This window comes from Schistocerca cancellata, chromosome 9 (genome assembly GCF_023864275.1).
Source record: "Schistocerca cancellata isolate TAMUIC-IGC-003103 chromosome 9, iqSchCanc2.1, whole genome shotgun sequence".
NCBI lineage: Eukaryota > Metazoa > Arthropoda > Insecta > Orthoptera > Acrididae > Schistocerca > Schistocerca cancellata.
The window spans coordinates 279,660,658-279,670,954 of NC_064634.1; the positions used below are offsets into that span (position 1 = coordinate 279,660,658).

The following is a 10,297-nucleotide window of genomic DNA, read 5'->3' on the forward strand; positions in this document are numbered from 1 at the left end:
CGGTTTTCAGTTACACAAAATGTTGTGGGTTACTGGACGGTATGGTCCTAAGCTTCTTTAACATCCGTCCACACGGCAGTGCCCGGTGGTAGTGACCGTCCTCAGTGGGACAGGGTGATGTTATCGCATAACCTCAGTCCACTGTAAAGGGTAATTCCAATTACCACCTGCTGATGAGAGAGCGAGTCAACACAGTGTAACTGCTGCGTGTCTTCCGATCCGTTTTGTATCGGCTTGCTAAAGGGAACTGCTCCTCTTCACCATCAAGCTATGGACCGTAACAGCATTTCACTGGAAATACAAGACTGGTGAAGGATAAGGAGGGACATCTGTCAGCCAGGGAGCTGAATCGTCGTCTTGCAGAACTCAGTGTACTGTGAAATGAAACTATGTGGTTCCACAAACCTTTTCAAATCTCAAACATCTATGATGTATATACGCAGACTGAAGCGATGAATGAAAAATAATTCAATAAATGTTCATATAAATTGTTTCCTGGCTGTACCGGTTTCGAGTTTCGACTACATACTCATCATCAACAGCCCATAACTATTTCTTGGCTGATGGCTCAGTCAAAGTATACTAGGAGCAACATTTCAAGTAGGTTGTCTCTCGGCATGCTTTCACACAGCCATTTGCCAAGAAAAAAATTTGAGTTATTGATTAGGGCTAGGTTGTCGAAAACGATATAGACGCTAACAGTTTGTGTCAACATTTACTAAAGTAATCGTTCTTCTGTGTATACAACTACATGATTACTTCTTAATTTACAGTTAAATGCCTGGCAGAGGGTTCATCGATAAGATACTTCTCGCCCGTTCCACTCTCGAACAGCACACGGGAAAAACCAAAACTTTAATCTGCCCCTGCGATCTCTGATTTGCCTTATGTTATTATGACGATCATTTTTCCCTATGTATGTGGGCGCCAATGTAATATTTTCCCATTCTGAGGAGAAAGATGGTGATTTAAATTCCATGAAACGTTCCTGCCGCAGCGAACAACCCCTATGTTCTAATGACAGCCACATGATTTTGTGTAACATATCCGTGGCACACTCTTCCTTATTTCTTGATAATACAAAACGAGCTGCCCTTCTTTGAACTTGATGTCCTCCTTCAGTCCGATCTGATGCGGATCCCACACCGCACAACAGTACTCAAGAAGAGAGCGGACAGGCGTAGCAAAAGCAGTGTAGTTGTATCTTTAGTAGATCTAAGTGTTCTGCCAATAAATCATAGTATTTGGTTTACTTACTCCACAACAGTACCTATATGATCGTTACAGTTTAATTTATTTGTAACTGTAAGCCCAAAGTATTTATCTGAGGTTACAGCATTTAGATTTGTATGGTTTATCGTGTAACTGAATTTCATCGGATTTTATTAGTTCTCAGGTGGATGACTTCACACTTTTCATGATTTAAAGTCAATTTCCAGTTTTTGCACTATACAGATATCTTGTCTAAATAATTTTGCAATTTAAATCACGGTAAATGACAGCATCATCTGCTTATATTGTCTTGTACATCGTTTATATAGTTCAGGAACAACAGAGAGCTTATAATACTTTCTAGGGTAACGCCAGAAGTCACTTCTGTTTTACTTGAGAATTTTCCGTCAGTTATTACGAGTTATTTTCTGACAGGAAATCACGAATCGAGTCCTACAATTGAGACGATACTCCATAGACACGCAATTTAATTAGAAGTCGCTTGTGAGAGACGATGTCAAAGGCCTTCTGCAAATCTAAAAATGTGGAATCAATTTGACATCCCCTGTCAATAGCACTCATTACTTCGCGTAAATAAAGAGCTAGTTTGTTTCACAATAACGAAGTTTTCTAGTCTGTGTTGGCTATTTGTCAATAAATCGTTCTCTTCGAGGTGATTCATGGTGTTCAAACACAGTATATGTTCCAAAACGTTACGGCAAATCGACGATAGTGATATGGGTCTGTAATTCCTTGTAGTGAACATGTCTATCCTGTTGCGTGCAAGTCAGGTGGGGCAGCTGAGATCCTGAATGACGTCGAGTATAGCTCTCAAGAAACCCGTTTGTCCCATATTCGCATCACGGTCATGGGATCTCGACTGATCCACGTACCAGTATTCCGTAACGATGAACTGTTGTCTAGAGAGGCCACGATCCTGTGATGTCGATTTCCGACGCCTGCTGCTAGGCGTTTCTCCTTGTTATACTAGGAATACGACGATCTTCTCTAAAACACCAAGATTCAAGAGTAATTTCTGACTGGGAAATCCGCTTCTGTAAAGTTCCTTCTTGGTGACCCCACTTCTAATTGTCAGTTTGAGATTTTTAGTTTTCTCTTTATACAGTGTTCGTAAATTCACGTTACAAACTCCTAGGACTTTTAGAGGGGAGTGTGTACATAATATTTTGAATGGGAATCCACGTCTGGAAACATACTGTCTCCGTTCTACGATGATTTCAATTCAGTGGTTTATCTCTTCCACTTCTGCTTGAGGAATTGAATTAGGCGTGACGCAGTACAATTATAGGGTAACAATTCGAAAGGAAACATAATGAAACATCCATTTATCACTTAAGCACAGCTGTTTGTATTAACGCTTAAACATTACGTGTTTACATTATTCCAAAACAAAAAAACCAGCCTACTGTACGTACAGAACAGTACTGATGCATTACAATAGCGGCTAGATACGGCGATCACAAACGTTGTTACAGACATTGCATGTTTTGGTATACATCTTCACTCCACCCGGTGTCTCTTCATTTTCTAGTACATTGGCCAGTAATCGTACCATCAGATCATCCTCTGCCTCTACAGGAATCTCGTAAATTAAACTTTGCGTACGATCCCACAAGAAGTAGTCCAAAGTAGTTAAATTCGGCGATCGCGGTGTCCACGCGGTTAGACCACCTCAGCCTATTCATCTTTCATCATATCGTCTGCTGACATTCCTCCGAACCGCGCGTGAAGCGTCAAGTGGTGCACCATCATGCTTAAAGCACATTTCATGACGGACATTCAGTGGCAGCACACGTAATCATTTCTGCCCTATTTCATTCCAGAAAAGCAACTCTTAAGTCCTTTCTTTTTCTCTCAGAAGATGCGGACGCGTTACACACCTGAACTGAAACCGTCGAAGACCGGAAACCGTACGTTTCCGGACACGAGTTCCTGCACAGAACATTATCTACTCACACCACTCTACAAGTCCTCGAAGTTTTTCACGGAAATTTTTGAACACCCGTTTAATGCTGTTGGGGAGTATTTATTACGTCCGTAAGTTTTTCTCCGCATTCTTTTAATTATTGCCTCATTTTATGATTCACTTCAGAGCAAAAGCCTTTGAGACCATCTGTTGGTACCAGGGTTGTATATTGGAGAGTCCGACGCCTAGAATGTGTCAGGTTAAGCATATTTCTTGCTGAATTTTGTCGTGAATTTGGATGGAATCAACTTGAGCAGGTCTTCTGTTGTTTTCATGTTATGTTGTTCTTCAAATGGTTCAAATGGCTCTTAGCACTATGGGACTTAACATCTGAGGTCATCAGTCCCCTAGAACTTAGAACTACTTAAACCTAACTAACCTAAGGCCATCACACACATCCATGCCAGAGGCAGGATTTGAACCTTCGACCGTAGCAGCAGTGCGGTTTATGTTGTTCTTGCTTATTCTGTATTCGTATATGTCTTAAGATCAAATGTAGAACTTTCTTTTGCAGCGCTTGTTGAGTCTCAGTGGTGAGGACACAGAGGGTGTTGCTATATAGTATTTTTACTTAAATTGTAGCTTTGTGTAACCACACTTCTGCTGTTTATTTCATATCTCTGGTTATAAAGAAGTGGGATAAGTTTTCAAGCCAATTCAAGAACTCTGCTTTTTTTCTCTACTGGAAGTGATGATGGAAAAACATTTGTCTGTTCATCAGTACTCCAAAACATTTCATTGCTGTGCTTCAAGTAATAATTTTTTCGTGGAAACGTAACGTTGTTTCTACATTTGGTCGCTTCTTGAAACAGTAATAATGACTTTCTTTCCTAGGTCTATTTTTATTTATTTTTTGCTGCATCATTCTACATAGAAGTTCAGTTGTGCATATATGCTCGCCATGTTTGCCTTGTGACGCCACCCACTGGTAAAACAGACCACTATCACTCTGACTGTTTTTGGGATGTTTTCGTAAATGATCTGAAGTAGTGGGGACACGAACGAGCCTTGAGGGACTGCAGCGGCTACTAGCCTTGTCTCCGATCTTATTCCTCCAATTTCCGCCCGAATTCTGCTGTTTATTAGAAGACTTGTTTTCTGCTTTATAAACCAAATGAGTTAGGTCTGTTTTAAACATGCTGTCCTTATGTCCTAGACGGTGGATGTTCCAATCTTCATCTCGATGTAGGCTTTCCTTTGTTATCGTAAATTACTTCTGGCAAATTCCGGGATGGCTCCCATTCTTGTCAAATTAGACTTAGAGGTATGTGAATGCTTGTATACATTCAAACACTCAGAATGTTTTCCTTACTTTCGTTTCACAAAACGTCATGTAAACTTTATTTTTAACAAGAAAAGACACATATTTAACTTCACTTAGATTTTCTAGATCTTTCTTAGGCTCAAGATCTGAAGTCATTACACCAATATAAAAAGGTTTAGCCCCTTGAAACATTTTGTTTTCTGCTTTGCACAATATTTCTAGAATGTGCCAGTCTTTCACTTTCGAGACTTGCAACCGATTGCTTAGGCTTGCTGTAGATAGTGAAGTTAGAATCAAATACTTAACACTAAATTTCCCAAGTTTGTTTTACTGTATATGAGAGCGGGGCATATCCGGTATTACTTTCGTAGGTGATACTTCAGTAGGACAGTTGTAATACGGTCATGTTGCTTCGTTGTTCTTAAATTGGAATATCATGACTTGTCGAAAATCCCTGCGAAAGTGAGGCCGCGCGGAGTGATCGCGCGGTCCGAGGCGTCATGTCACGGACTGTGCGGCCCCTCCCGCCAGAGGTTCGAGGCCTCCCTCGGGCATGGGTGTGTGTGTGTGTTGTTCTTAGCATAAGTTACTTTAAGTAGTGTGTAAGTCTAGGGACCGATGACCTAAGCAGTTTGGTCCCTTAGGAATTCACGCACATTTGAACATTTTTTGCCAAAGTGAGCCACAGATGAATAAAATTACTACCGCTAATAGTAGTACCAACAGCTCTAGTCATGAACTCATATCGATGTTAACGATTTGCCCTTCGTGTATCAGTTAGTCAGTCATATAGAATATTTTGAAAGAAATTCTGTCATTTGATTTTTGATTGTTCATTTATTTTGCACAATCATAATTTCTATTCAGTATCCATTCTCAAGTATATGTTCAAGTGTTATAATATATCTGACCTGTGAGTAAAATGTCAACATCGAAGAAACATATTTCTGGTCTTGTAGACGGGATATGAGTACATTCTAAGTACATAATATTGGCAGTGAGAAACCAGTAACACACTGGATTGTCTAACAGCAAATTTATTCCTGTGACCTGCATTCGTCTCTTGTGTTCATCAATATTTCACTTTATGAAGGGAAGTGACGAAAGGTCACAGGAATATATTGGCCATCAAATAGGCCATACAATGTGTTAATGGTTTTTCACTGTGCACATTGTCAGCTGTACTATATATTTTCGTTATGTACTTATATCCTGTATCCGACAACTGGTCTACAAGACCAGAAATATGTTTCTTCGAAGAATCGATCATCTGATGTGCGAATATTGCAAGTTCTGTAAGTCCCTCCAAATCCCCGAACGCCATGCACTCTGTCAAGTTTTCCGCAGTCGTTTACCTTCCTCCACCTGGATCTGGTACCATCTCAACAAATTTCCATCCCTCCTCCCACACTTCGAACTCCTCCGCATCTCCTATGCTATCCGCAGACTAGATTCTAATAATTCTAGTCTCTCCGCTCTGATCACCAACCCTGGTATGCTGTCGCACCTTCACAAACACGTCCCTCCGCTGCTATGCGAATATTGCATGGATCTTCGCCCCACCAAAGTTCTGAAAATCTTTCCAAATCCCCGAACGCCATGTACTCTGTCAAGCTTTCCGCAGCCGTCTACCTTCCCCCACCTGGATCTGGTACCATCTCAACAAATTTCCGCACCTCCTCCCACACTTCGAACGCCCCCGAATCTCCTATGCTACCTGCAGACTAGATTCTAATAATTGTACCCTCTACCCTCTGATCACCAACCCTGGTATGCTGCCGCGCCTTCACAAACACATCCCTCCGTCCCTACAACTACACACACCCCTTATCGTAGCCCAGCACAACTTCAGCCAACTCTATCTCCCAGACAATCTGCCCCGACATTTACCTCTCCTACCAACTTTAACACTTACCCCACCCTTCCAACTCTCCATCACAGCTCCTGTCTCCTTTTTCCTCTCCTTCCATCCCCATCCCTTTCCTCTTGTAACCACTACCCTACCCACTCATCAGACTGTTACTCACCCTCTGTCTTTTCCATCGACTTTATTTCACACTAGCCTCCTCAGCTTCTACCTGTCATCTCCACAGTTTTTCTACCTAACAGACGCCTATTTTTACTCACACCCCTCAATCCTGTGCAGTATACTGTCTCCTCCGACAATATTCCTCACCCTGTGCACACATTCCAAATTCTAAGTGAAAGTGCAGTGCTTCAGCGTTTTTTGTCAGAACACCACCGTCCTTCTGTGTATTTTTAAAATTTGAAGTTTTCCTTTTTTAACTGTCCGTCTTTGATTTTTAAGTAGAAAAACAGCCCCATATTTTGTGTCTAATTTTGTTTTTAATCTTTTGGCTGAAGAGTGGAATATCGTGGCGCTGACAGTCCATTCCCCACCCACATGGGGTGAGAGGGATGAAATAACAATTAAGGGAAAAAAAATTTTCGACAATGGCATATCAAAAACAGGTGACGCGTATTTTAACATTTCAACATGCATTTGAGAACGGCTACAAAACCGAAATTATGATCGTGTAAAATAAATGAACAAGTAACAGTCAAATGGCGGAAATATGTTTTAGAAAACTATCGCTTTGTCGAGATAAGAAGGATCTCCAGACGGTACCTTCTACGGTCACCGTCGATGGAGGCGCGGCGTGGGACGCGCCTGTTTAAGCGGGCAGAGGCGCAGACACCGCCGGCAGACGGCGGGTAGTGGAAAAGCATGTAGCGTGGGTGTGGGTCGCACGGGCGGCGGTACGAGGAACGGCGGGTTTGCCCTGTCGGGTCTCACGGCGGCTCGGCGCGGCGCGGCGCGGCTGGCGGCTACCGTGGACGCCGGCCGGCCGCTGCGCTGTTTGCCGACGGCAGCGCAGCAGACGCCGGTGCGGCTACCGGTCGCCCGCCTGGGCAGGGCCCCGCCTCTCCTCGCCGGCACTTTAGGCGGCCGCCACTGGGTAAACACGGCCGCGCGGGGGCGGAGGGGGCGGCGGCGCACAAAGGCCCGCGGCCGGCCGGCCTAATTCACTCGCCGGCAAACAAAGCGCGCCGGCGCTCTTTGTAATCCGAATATTATTTACTATTGTAATAACAACCAACAGGCCGCCGCCGCTGCCGCATTATCCCGGCCGGAATGCGCCGCCGCCATTCTTACGGCGATCGTTTGATGCCAATTATATTCTCCGGGGACGAGATTTCGACTTGGCCACCGCCCGGTTGCTTGAATGAGGACGCAGGAACGGCCGTGCGTGAGTGTGACTGTGTGTGTGTGCGTGCGCTTATGCGTGGGCACGGAATTGTGCCTACAAAAGCGTTCGCCCGCTTCTCCTCCCCTGCGATATTCAAACGAAGACACGGAAGTCGAGGGGAGCCGTTGTACCACAAAAGACACCACGCGAAATATTTCTTAGTACCTGCTTCAGGCTGGAGAAAGCAAGAGACGCACGTGTCCGAAGCAGAAGAACGGCTTCGAGGGAATGTATTTATGACACCATTATTTAAAATACGTACGACACTGCAGACTGTTAACGAACATCCGAGCATACGCAATATGTGGGTGGCTCAAACAAAACTTTTGAAGTAATAGAAAAAATGGTTGAAATGGCTCTGAGCACTATGGGACTTAACATCTGAGGTCATCAGTCCCCTAGAACTTAGAACTACGTAAACCTAACTAACCTAAGGACATCATACGCATCCATGCCCAAAGCAGGATTCGAACCTGCGACCGTAGCAGTCGCGCGGTTCCGGACTGAAGCGACTAGAACCGCTCGGTGACAATTACTGCCTGAAGTAATAGAACCTAGACAGCGAGTGTTCATCGGAGACAAAGGTATCGTAAGTAGCCCACCAGCTTCGTGATAGAACTGCTCTTGTGCAGGATGAAATGGTCTATATTCAAAGATATGACACGAACGAACATTCGAAGCAAATAGGTCTAGCAAGCATGGGCTCTAAAGCACATAGCTTCAGAGCTATGAGCACTTCATCTTCGAAACTATGGACAAGACTCTCCTACTGCCATCTCTCTGATTTCCATACTTTGTTGGGAGGTGATACGGAAAAAAACAAGTAAAAATTGTCTGGTAAACATAAGCTCTAAAATTCATGCCATAACAGACGTGTTTCACATTAGTGGAGATGAAAAAATGCTCACATGCCTTAAGCTAAGCACTTTGGAGCCCGTGTGTACTAGACTTTAATGGTTCGAATGATCATACCAGACATACGAATAGTGACCATTCCCCCTGGGACACTCTGTTATGCTGGTGCGTAAGATCGCAGCGTTTTTGTTTTACACGTTAGTATTCTGGCTGCTATGACTTTATTTATCGATTTTTTTATTTTATTTATTTATTGCCAAATTATACACCTGTTACCCATTTTTTAAGAACAGGTCGTACATCTTACAATTTTCGTTTTTCATCTTTTCGCAGTTCTCTTTTCTTTTGTTTTATATTTATTTATCAATTGTAATTTTTATTTGTAGTTCAATATGTATTGCCATTTTGTCATTTGCAGATAGTGAGTGGAGCTGTGGATGCTACAGAATGGAGTGCCAAGTGTGGAAAGCGGAACATTTGCGACATAGTCTTCTGTTTGAGTTCAAGAGAGGGACGCAGGCAGAAATATTTGCTCAGTGTACGGGGATAGCGCCACTGGACACAGCACGGCAAGTAAATGGTTTTCTCATATTAAGGAGCATCGTTTTGACACTAATGTCTCTCCACATTGAGAAAGACCTCCGGGATTTGATGAAGATCATTTAAACGCGTTGATCCGCTATGATCCACGTCACTGTATTCGAGAACTGGCAAATGTCATGAACTGTGATCACTCCACCATCGAGCGACATTTGCATGCAATGGGGAAAGTTCAAAAACTGGTTGTTTGAGAATTGCATGCTCGATATCAAAATCACAAAACTCAGCGGGAGGCTTTATGCGCATCTCTGCTTGCTCGTCATCAATTGGCTTGTGAACAACACCGACCACTCTCATACCGTATCGTTACTGGTGACGCGAAATGGTGTCTTCATGTTAACACAAGGAAAATAAAGGAATGACTGAGCCCAAACAAAGCAGAAACTTCACTTACGAAGACCTCCGCACATCCAGAGAAGATAATGTTATACAGGGCTATTACAAATGATTGAAGCGATTTCATAAATTCACTGTAGCTCCATTCATTGACATATGGTCACGACACACTACAGATACGTAGAAAAACTCAAAGTTTTGTTCGGCTGAAGCCGCACTTCAGGTTTCTGCCGCCAGAGCGCTCGAGAGCGCAGTGAGACAAAATGGCGACAGGAGCCGAAAAAGCGTATGTCGTGCTTGAAATGCGCTCACATCAGTCAGTCATAACAGTGCAATGACACTTCAGGACGAAGTTCAACAAAGATCCACCAACTGCTAACTCCATTCGGCGATGGTATGCGCAGTTTAAAGCTTCTGGATGCCTCTGTAAGGGGAAATCAACGGGTCGGCCTGCAGTGAGCGAAGAAACGGTTGAACGCGTGCGGGCAAGTTTCACGCGTAGCCCGCGGAAGTCGACGAATAAAGCAAGCAGGGAGCTAAACGTACCACAGCCGACGGTTTGGAAAATCTTACGGATAAGGCTAAAGCAGAAGCCTTACCGTTTACAATTGCTACAAGCCCTGACACCCGATGACAAAGTCAAACGCTTTGAATTTTCGGCGCGGTTGCAACAGCTCATGGAAGAGGATGCGTTCAGTGCGAAACTTGTTTTCAGTGATGAAGCAACTTTTTTTCTTAATGGTGAAGTGAACAGACACAATGTGCGAATCTGGGCGGTAGAGAATCCTCACG

The 10,297-nt window shown here is 43.5% G+C and overlaps 1 long non-coding RNA gene across 2 annotated transcripts in view; it reads left to right on the forward strand.

Annotated features, from left to right (window-relative positions):
* The window catches only part of LOC126101022 (uncharacterized), a 107,137-nt gene extending 98,004 nt beyond the window's left edge, over positions 1 to 9,133 (forward strand). For both annotated transcript variants that reach the window (XR_007522245.1, XR_007522244.1), the window contains exon 3: positions 8,988 to 9,133. This is a non-coding gene — a long non-coding RNA (uncharacterized LOC126101022). The remainder of the gene's footprint in view (positions 1 to 8,987) is intronic.
* Positions 9,134 to 10,297: the final 1,164 nt, after the last annotated feature.